This window comes from Enhydra lutris, unplaced genomic scaffold (assembly GCF_002288905.1).
Source record: "Enhydra lutris kenyoni isolate GAN:26980312 unplaced genomic scaffold, ASM228890v2 scaffoldscaffold23, whole genome shotgun sequence".
Taxonomy (NCBI): Eukaryota; Metazoa; Chordata; class Mammalia; order Carnivora; family Mustelidae; genus Enhydra; species Enhydra lutris.
The window spans coordinates 7,653,591-7,662,335 of NW_019154107.1; the positions used below are offsets into that span (position 1 = coordinate 7,653,591).

Below are 8,745 nucleotides of genomic sequence, written 5' to 3' on the forward strand. Positions count from 1 at the left end.
CTTGGTCTGGTAATTTCTTATTCTATTATAAGCTGTTTGATGCACTAAGGAATTTGTTTTTAAAAGTTCATCCAATTCTTTTAATTGTCCTCAGCAGGAAAGTTGGTAATAATTCCCTAGCTCTCTTTTCCAGAAGTAGAAGTCATCAGGTGGCCTCATTCCTTTACCTTTTAAGAATAGTTTTGTCATATTTGTTTGTATCCTTAAAGATATGATGTTTAGTTTTGCATATTTGGGGTCCTTATAAAAATGTTATTGTATAATACAATTCTCTGACCTAATATTTTTATTGTTTTAATCTATTCTCTTTATTAACACATTGATTATCCATCTAAAGATACTTTGAAATTCCTGCATGATTAGGAAGAGGCAATAAAACTTCATAAATATCAAACTATTTAAAGATTCACAAGATAAGCTTTTTCTATACCATTTATTTTTAGAAAACAATAAAGCTGTTACAATAGGAAATTTATGAGTGTATATGGTGCTGGAATATCACATTGTGCATGCTCCACTATTCCAAAAAAGTAAAGCAAAACATTCTCAACTACAATATGATTAACATTGATGTTAAGTGTAGTTGTTTTACGATTTGTAGTCGCAATGACTCAGATACAGAAATGTAAATTTCAAAATACATTTTTTGGAAAAGGGCATAGGGTTTGAAACAAAATGGCGGGTGACATGGACTGGCAACAAAATGCCAACACCGTAGAAGAGCCCCTGGATCTAATCAGGCTCAGCCTGGATGAGCATATTTATGTGAAAATGAGAAATGACAGAGAGCTTCCAGGCAGATTACATGCTTATGATCAGCATTTAAATATGATATTGGGAGATGGGGAAGAAACTGTGTGTACTCTAGAGATTGATAAGGAAACATATGAAGAGATGTATAAATCAACAAAACAGAATATTCCAGTGCTTTTTGTCCAGGGAGATGGTGTTGTACTAGTTACCCTCCATTAAGAGTTGGCTGGAACAAAGAAATTATCATGTATGGAATACAGATTTTGTATGATTGCCTCTTTAAATGTAGAAGACATTCAAAAGAGAAATCTGCATAAATTTTGGTATTAAGAAATGACCAAGGATTCTTCTGAAATGAGTTGATTTGCAGATAACTCAAAAACTCTTAAGCTAAAGGGCATTTTAACTTTTTTCCAGCCCTTTCAATAACTGTGATCAGCAAGATGCAGAATTCTTTTTTCAGGAATTTATTTGTTCTGTTGTTTTCTTTTCTTTTTTTTTTTTTTTTTAATTTGACGGAGAGAGAGATCACAAGCAGGCAGAGAGGCAGGCAGAGAGAGAGGAAGGGAAGCAGGCTCCCCGCCGAGCAGATAGCCCGACGTGGGGCTCGATCCCAGGACTCCGGGATCGTGACCCGAGCTGAAGGCAGAGGCTTTAACCCACTGAGCCACCCAGGCGCCCCTGTTCTGTTGTTTTCTGAGACAATTTCTATTTTTCTTTCTTTAAATTATATTTGATGTCTCCTTATTTGATTGAAATTTAAAAAATATATTTCTTTAGGGGCTCCTGGCTGGCTCAGTCGGTGGAGCATGCAATTTCTGATCTCAGGGTTGTGAGTTCGAGGCCTAACTTGGGTGTAGAGATTACTTAAAGATAAAATCTTTTAAAAAGCAAATAAATAAAATAAAATACATTTCTTTAATACAGTTCACTTTGCTCAATAGTTCTTATTTCTAACCTGTAACTTGGGGTGGGGGGAGGATGTAATATTCCTGCTAACAGTTATCTGTGTAAAGCTCGGTGCTTACTTGTGAACCTCAAATTGACTTCTCTGCCTAAAGGCAGCTTTGAGAATTGAGAAAAGCCGATCATTTCTTTTTTTTTTTAAATATTTTATTTATTTATTTGACAGAGAGATCACAATTAGGCAGAGAGGCAGGCAGAGAGAGAGGGGGAAGCAGGCTCCCTGCTGAGCAGAGAGCCAGATGTGGGGCTCGATCCCAGGACCCTGAAACCAGGACCTGAGCCGAAGGCAGAGGCTTAACCCACTGAGCCACCCAGGCACCCTAGGAAAAGCAGATCATTTCTAGAAATTCTAAGGAGCAATAAATACCGAGGAGATGGTAAGAAATATATTTCATGGACCACCTTAAACTAGAGGGAACCAAATTAAAAAAAAAAATTATAGGAATGATGATGTACGGCCACTTCTCAATCATTGAGCATGTTCTACCCTTGCTTAGTCACCCTGATTCTTGCCCTGTAAAAATATCAAGTAAATTTTGATCAAGGAATGACTTTCTTTTGGATAAATTGCTTGTCCTCACCTCTAACTTATCTTGTTTTCTGCTTTTACATTTTAATCCTCTTATACTTACATGTGAGCCTCTTTTAGGTTACTGTGTGTCCCAAGGTCATGTCTGAGACAGTTCCCAAGGTTTAGGTTACCTTGTTTCCCAAGGTCATGTCTGAGACAGTGGGAAGCTTATTATGGCAACAGGGGTGACCAGTCTGAGATATGTTCCCCAGTGGCTTCCCAGTGAAAGGTCTTATGCCACTTCATGTTTGGATGTTGATTTCCATAAAAGATACAGCTGCTCCTGCAAAGCACTGGGACATGGGGCAGTACCTGCTGTGGATATTCCTGATCCCTGCCATGGTCTCTTGTTTAGATGTCATCCTTATGCCAGTCTTTGGTTCCCTGCCATTGACTAGCCTTTACAGCACCTGTGTGCTCAAATGGGGCATGTGGGAAGTTTTCTATAAACAGGTGACATTCTCTACTTGAGTGCACCCTGTTACCATTTTTCTTTTCCAAGTCAATCCAATCCAATCTTGACCCTAGAAATGGAACCTTGTATAGTCTCAGAGTTCAATTTTAGAAATTAGTCACAGGCCCCCACTGGCTTAGGTTCCATCTTTAACCTAGCTGGGGTTTCTACTTTACTCTCTCAAGTGCTTGGCTCTTGAAAAATGAAAACCTGGTTTTTAGCACTCTTATCTCTAAAAATTGGCTTTGTGAAACTCTTTGAAATTTCAAGAGGTGAACAATGACACTTTCTTGCACTCTCTAGCCATAACACAGGACTCCTTGAGGAATGGAGCACTCTGGCAACATAAGAAAATATTCAAGGAAAAGCACATTAATAGATTTTGAAATATTACCTTGTTACAGATATCATGCCTTAAAAAATGGTTTTTAAACTGAGCTTTCCTTAAACTCTTCAAGTAAAGATATAATGCCAGACAGTGTAATAAAGTAAAAGCATTAATTTACATATATTTTCATCCTTAGATTCTTAAGTTGTTTGTTTAGTTTCATAGTTCTGGAGGCTGGGAAGTCTAAGATCAGGGTCCCAGTATGGCCAAATTCTGGTGAGAGCCCTCTTTCTGGTTTGAAGATGGCCATCTTCTTGCTAGGTCCTCATATGGTAGGAAAGAGAGAGAGAGAGAGAGAGGAGGCAAGCTTCTCCTCTCTCATCTTATAAGGACATGACTATCATCCTGAGGGCTCTATCTTTATGACCCAATTACCTCTTGAAGACTGCGTGTCCAAAGACCATCGCACTGGGGATAAGGGTTTCAACGTAGAATTTGGGGATGACATAAACATTTAGCCTACAGTATTTACTTAGTTTAGTTTTAAAGACACAGTATATCAGTTACTTAATTTTGAAGTCAAAACCTCTGCGCAGCCTGGATATACTTTTGTGTTGGTAATGACTTCCTCTGCTACACTGAATTAGTCAAAGGAAAACGTGTTTCATTTCCGTTAGTGAGACTTCCTCATTAGTGGTCCTGATGTTGCTTTAGCATTTACTTACCTTGGCTATATATCATTTTTTTTAAAGCCACCAAGTAGCATATAAATAACCCTGTGTAGGATACAGAGCATGGAAAGTAATTTAATACTAGTGACTCCATTTTATCATTTGCAAACTGAAATTAACAACACACTCAATCCACAGTTATTATGAAGATTAAATGAGATAATTTAAGTGTCAAGGACATAGTACAGTAGGTGTTTGATTTGTAATGATTCTTACTCTAGTTTTAAATTTTCTAATTAGTATTTTTTTCTTTATATTTGTTGATTAGATCTAACAGTTTTTTGGTGGAGTCTTTAGAATTCTCTTTGTATAAAATCATGCCATCTGCAAATACAGTCAATTTTATTTCCTCCTTTGCAATTCTGATGACTTTTATTTGTTCTTCTTCAGTGAATGCTCTGGCTAGGCCTTCCAGTACTTTGTTTAATATGAATAGTGAGGGTGGACACTATTGTCTTGTTCCTGACCTTAGAGGAACAGCTTTTCTATTTTTGAAAAAATTTATTTGTTTATTTGAAACAGAGGAGGGGCAGGAGCAGAGTGAGCCAGGGGAGAGAGAGAGAATCTCAGGCAGACTCCCCATTGGGTGCAGAGCCCAACACAGGGCTTGATCTCAAGACCTGGTGATCATGACGAGCTGAAATGAAGAGTCAACTGTTTAACCAACTGAGCCATGCAGAAACCCTGAGAGGAACAGCTTTCAACCTTTCATCATCGAGTATGATGTTAGCTTATCAGATATGTTGTTATCATATATGTCCTTTGTTATATTGAGGTATGTTCCTTCTATACTTAATTTGTTAAGAGTTTTTATCATGAACTGATATTAGATTTTGTTAAATGCTTTTTCTGCATCTATTGAGATAATCATATGTTTTTTAAAAAATTCCATTAATGTGATATCTTACATTTATTGATTTGTATGTATTGAACTATCCTTGCATCCCAGGGATAAATCCCAGTTACTCATGGTGAATGATCCTTTCAATGTGTTGTTGAATTGAATTTGCTAGTATTTTATTGTGAATTTTTGCATCTATATTTATCAGGGATCTTGAACTGTAGTTCTCTTTTCTTGTAGTATCCTTTTCTGGCTTTGGTATTAAGATGGTGCTGAACACATAAAATGGGTTTGGTAGTGTTACCTACTCTTCAGTTTTTTGGAAGGGTTTGAGAAAGACTGGCATTAATTCTTTAAATATTTGGTAAAATTCACCATCGAAGCCATGTGGTCCTAAGCTTTTCTTTGTAGGGAGACTTTTTTTTATTATAGATTCAATCTCCATACTGGTAATTGGGGCTGCTTAGATTATCTCTTTCTTTCTGTCTTTGTAGGTTGTACATTTCTGAGAATTTTTCCATTTCTTCTAGGTTGTCTGGTTTGTTGGTGTATGGTTCTTTCATTCAATGTTTTTCTAGCTTGCCTAAGGAACATTATAATTCTAATTCCCCTTTCTCTCATTGACTATAGGGTTTTTCTCTTCTTGTTCTTTTTAAGATTTCATTTCATTTATTTGAGAGAGAGAAAGTGAGAGAGAGCAGTCACAAGTCGGGGGGAAGGGTAGAGGGAGAAGCAGACTCCCCACTGAGCATGGAGCCTGATGTGGAACTCTATCCCAGGACCCCAGTAACATGACCTGACCTGAAGGCAGATGCTTAACCAACTGAGCCACCCGAGTGCCCCTCTCTTCTTATTCTTATAAGGAAAATTGTAAAACTACTTTTTCTTTTGTTCCTGAATCCCCATTAAATATGTTGGTCTAGGTTTCAGGTAACCAGTTTGTTCTTGAGTCATTTTCTTAAAGCACAATTTCAAACAAAAATGACTTTACTCTCTGCAACAATAGATAGCTGGCTTCTTATATTTCTAGGTGGTTTAAATAAAAAAAAAGCGGGGGGAGCTCTTGCCTTAAGAGAGATATTTGTTGAAAGTAAGAATTGCATAAGGAAAAACCATATCCAAAGTTACAGGATGCATGTTTCCAAATATATAAAGTATTTAAACCAGTCATTCAGGTATCCACTCTGACTTGGTAAGAAATATCACTCACCTAACACTCATGTTTTTCCTAAAAATGGAAAAATGTGTAATATTTGCATACATTTGTAGGCAAATACACCAATATCTACCTAATAGGACAGTTTCTATTAGTAGTTTCTATTAGGCAACCCAGGTAGTTGTATCTAAGCTGAATAAGTCAAAATCCCTTGGATAGCTGGAGTGAACATGGATCCTCCAGATACCAGCTTCTAAGGAGAAAAGTGTAAAACAACACAAACTCCCACATATCTACATAATCTTTCCAATTCACCTGAAATTCTTCCAATTTAGCACTCTTCTCCAATCTAAGTAATTTTCTCGTAAAGAACTTTCTTAAAGTTGCAATGTCTCATTCAGAGGTATAACATATTATGACATTGTCTGCCATTAGTTTACTTTCTCTGATTAGTTTTAGACTGATTCCTAGGCCTACCTCCCTCAACATGTCATCCAGTAAAACTGAAAATTGGCCAAGGAATCTGTATATTGTAATAAGCATCCCTATTGAGTCTCTGGTGGTTGGTCTTGAAAAATATTTATAGAAATGTTGCCTAGGAAATCAGGGCTGCTGCACAAAGTTAATAAACAGCTAGGGGAGGGACATCTGGGTGGCTCAGTCAGTTTAACTGCTGCCTTCATCTTAGGTCATGATCCCAGGGTCCTAGGATCGAGTCCTACATCAGGCTCCTGGTTCAGCAGGGAGCCTGCTTTTCTCTCTACCTCTGCCTGCCACTCTGCCTGCTTGTGCATGCTCTCTCTCTCTGACAAATAAATAAGTAAATAAATAAAATCTTTAAAAAAAAAATAAACAGCTGGGGGAGACTTCAAATAGCAAAGTGATTACAAGACAGGCAGCAGGATCTTAGAGAGCAAATCATCTATTTTGTAGTTTAAACCAAGACTGACCTCTGATGGCATCTCTTTTTACTCTGTGTGGCCGTCCCTCAAGGCGTCTGAACTCTCTTAAATATATATAAAAATTAAAAAAAAATCACTATGAAGTATAGCATATTAAGGCAAATTGTAAAAATACAATTTAATGAAAATTTAGAAGCCCATATTTAAATTTTTCTTTACATCGTCACTCATTTTAATCATTAGTGTGACTGTAAAGGGTCAGAGAAATTGCTATAGAAAGTTCTGTGAAAGTTGAAAACTCTGTTTTGTCAACCTAGATTTGGCACACCCTCTGTAGCATTCAGCTCTTCTTCAAAACTCTTACTTATGAAGACCAGTTTAGGATCTGTTTTTAGGGGCGCCTGGGTGTCTCAGTGGTTAAGCATCTGCCTTTGGCTTGGGTCATGATCTCAGGGTCCTGGGATCGAACCCTACATCAGGCTCTGTGCTCGGCGGGGATGCCTGCTTCTCCCTTTCCCACCCCACCCCTGCTTGTATTCCCTCTCTCTCTCAAATAAATAAATCTTAAAAAAAAAAAAGGATTTGTTTTTAATTCTTTGTTATAGGTCTAAAGGAGCAGACATTGGGTCTACTGTTTTCATCACTATATCATTGGAATGTATCATGGAAGAGCCCCAACTTGAATGGGAAGAAAATGACACGCTAGTGTAAATTGGTAGCACATTATGAAATGCATGTGTGTCTCTCGGTGAAGTAAAAAAAAAAGAGTCCATTGTAATTTTGAAACTGAAATTGGCAATCATCATTTATGATCTTTTATCTTTGTTTTTAACAGTTAGCTGGGAAGGCCTTAGATAATGAAGAATAATTTCTTACTTTTTAATGGTCCTAGCAACTAGAGCATATTTGCCCTTAATGGGGCTAATCTGTCTTTTCAGATAGTCATTTGATAAGAATGGCTTATACCATTATATTTTGTTTTAGATATTATTAAAATAATAAAATCTTATATGCAATTTTAATACTTATGATTAAAATGGAAATTAGGCACCTCAGTATGCTGCATTTAGATTGGAATGTGTGATGCATTATTTATTACACAAATAGATTTGAGGATACAAAGCCTTACTTTAGCAGCTCCTTACAGGTCTACCATTTAAAACATGCCCCAGGTAGCTCTAAGATTTATGCCACATTTTACAGTCCCTTTACACCTATTTTTCAAACTATCTACAAATATTAAAACTTATATCACTGTGCTATGAAATATCTGAGACTAAAAACTGTAATTTTAGAGACAATTTGTCTTTGTGTTCATATATTTATAAATGAAAGACGACTATAAAATACACTCAAAACTGGCCGCCACGGGCAGGAAATCATTACAAAGAACTGTTGTTCAATAAGGTTTCCCAGTGTTCCTTAATTCAATTTCAGTTTGAACCTTTTTGAAGCTAAACAACGGACATTGTTAACCAGGTGTTAGAGTTGGCTCTTAATAGCTTTTACTTTGTTTTCTGTGGGATGAAAATGGAAGCTAAGTCATTGTAAAAGGAAACTTGATGATCTCTCCTCATGGGTTTAAAGCAGGGGTGGGCAAATGTTTAATGGCAAAGTCCAGATAGTTGGTATTTTCGGCCCCGTGGACCACATAACAATCTGTCGCACTACTCAACTCTGCCATCTGAGCTTGAAATTGACCTCGGATGGCACGTAAATAAATGGGCACAACTATACACTATTTCCAAAACCAGGCAGAGTGCTGACCCCTGACTTCCAACATAGAATGCAAGCACACACAGGTCAAAGGGTTCTCTCTTTCATAAGGAAGCTGAGCCCTGAGTTCGAAGATCTCAGAGCCGTTGTGACATCATCACCGACCATTTCTGCATTCCTTCATTCACACAGACTCTGTTAAGTGAGAGTAGAAATACCGCTCATCTCTCATCTTCCGTTACGCACGCTCTCAGCGCTCGGCCTATGTATCACCAGGATAGCTATGTGTTTGCTATTAGATAAAATTAAAAGTAACAGGGGCGCCTG

The 8,745-nt window shown here is 37.4% G+C and overlaps 1 pseudogene; it reads left to right on the top strand.

The window, feature by feature from the left end:
- The first annotated feature begins 675 nt into the window (after positions 1–675).
- On the top strand, positions 676–1,070 carry LOC111150362 (annotated as a pseudogene).
- The last annotated feature ends 7,675 nt before the right edge of the window (positions 1,071–8,745 follow it).